Raw genomic sequence first — 1,906 nt, 5'->3', positions numbered from 1 at the left:
TATCTATCTATCTATCTATCTATCTATCTATCTATCTATCTATCTATCTATGGAATTTATATCCTGCCTTTCTCCCAAAATGTGACTTGAGGTGGCTTACAATAATAATAAAAAAGATAGAACTAAAACATTTATTACCAAAGTTAAAAAATAATTTTAACTTTCAAATCCAAAGCAAAAACATTTTGCATAGCAATGACCGCATGAAGGAAAAGGCTGGGATACTTCTTTCTGACTCAGTATGGAAGTAATATTCAAAACTATTTGGAAAATGGTTAAAACGTGTGCTACTTCAGTCTCTGGAAGCCCTTCTGGGGAGAATGCTGGACTGATGAGACTCTGACATTTGGGACTTATTTGGTGCAAAATTCACACATTTTCTGCAGAAAGCAGCATTTTCCATCTCGGAAACAGCAGCTTTATTTTCTGTGCACAAGATACGCTTTTTCATGCAGAAAATACCCAAATTTGGTGCAGAATAGCCCTTGAACTTCTTTGAGAACAGTGTTTTTGAAGACTTTTTCACACCAGGAAAAAAAATGCTAAAATTGCTTGTTTCCTTTCAGAACAAAATTACCAAAGAATTACATTCCTGTTCCTGCAGACTATTAGAGCAGGGCTGAGAATCATGTGGACCTCCACAAGTTACTGAAGCACAGGTTCCACCCTCTTTACCTAGCATAGCTAATGGTGAAGGTTGCTGGAAGTAGCAGCACAATAACATCTGGAGGGCAGCATTGTCCCCACCTTTGTATCATACCACAGGCAAGGAGATTTGGATCTAATCTGCACTGCAGTCTCATACCACTTGAATTGCCCTGGCTCAATGCTATGCAATTCTGTAATCTGTAGTTTTGAGAGATATTTAGCCTTCTCCGTCAGAGTTTTGGTGCCACAACAAACTACAGATCCTATGATTCCATAGCATTGAGCCATGGCAGTTAAAGTGGTGTCAAACGGCATTATTTCTGCTGTGCAAATTAAACCTTAGATGTTAACAGGGCCATATGGGATTCAAATGTACCCTTCTAGCTAGGATAGTATAGTCCTATCTGATTTCTCAGACTATGTATTTTCGTCCTTATATCAATTAAGTGCTTGCCTGACAATGTTTGCCTTCATTTCCAGTTAATTAACAGAAGAGGAGTAGGAAACCTTTAGACTGTCCAGATGTTTTGGATGAGAGGCCATCTGCACTGCAGAAATAATCCAGTTTGGCACCACTTTAGTTGCCATGGTTCAACGTTATGGAATTTGGGGAATTGTAGTTTGTTTTGGCACCAGAGGTCTCTGACAGAGAAAGCTTGCAAAACTACATTCCACAGTATTAAGCCATGGCAGCTAAAGTGGTGTCACAACTGGATTATTTCTGCACTGCGGATGCAGCCTACAACTCTCAGAAGCCTCAGGCAGCATGACCAATAGTAAGGAGCTATGGGTATTGTAGTTCAAAACAACTTGAGCGCTAGCAGTTTGTACTCACAAAATAGAATAATGGGAAACGAGTAGGAGCAGTTCCTTAGGAGCCCAAAAGAATTGGTTGAAAAATGTTGTCCAATTTACCAAAAATAAAATAAAAGGAAGATATTGTAGAGGTAGAGTTTATGCCCGTTGCAGCAATGACCTATACTTCTTCATTACACACATTTCACTTTATAGCACAGGCCAGGGCTTTTATAGAAGGAGTAAGGAGACTTTGGCCTGAGCCCCATAGTCAGTGGCTAGGAATGATGGGAGTTGTAGTCTGCCAGCATCTGAAAGGCTGTGTTTTCTCCACAATTGTTGTATAACTTTACAGTGCTATAGTGATCTTTGCTGATGATGTTCTCAAAGCGGTGGAGTTGTGGAGTGGAAATGACAGCGAGGTGGCATTAAGTGATGGCCATTCGAAAAAACGAAAGGCAAA

Source organism: Sceloporus undulatus, chromosome 2 (genome assembly GCF_019175285.1).
Source record: "Sceloporus undulatus isolate JIND9_A2432 ecotype Alabama chromosome 2, SceUnd_v1.1, whole genome shotgun sequence".
Classification (NCBI taxonomy): Eukaryota; Metazoa; Chordata; class Lepidosauria; order Squamata; family Phrynosomatidae; genus Sceloporus; species Sceloporus undulatus.
The sequence above is the reverse complement of the archived record's forward strand: the minus strand, read 5'-3'. Positions refer to the sequence as shown.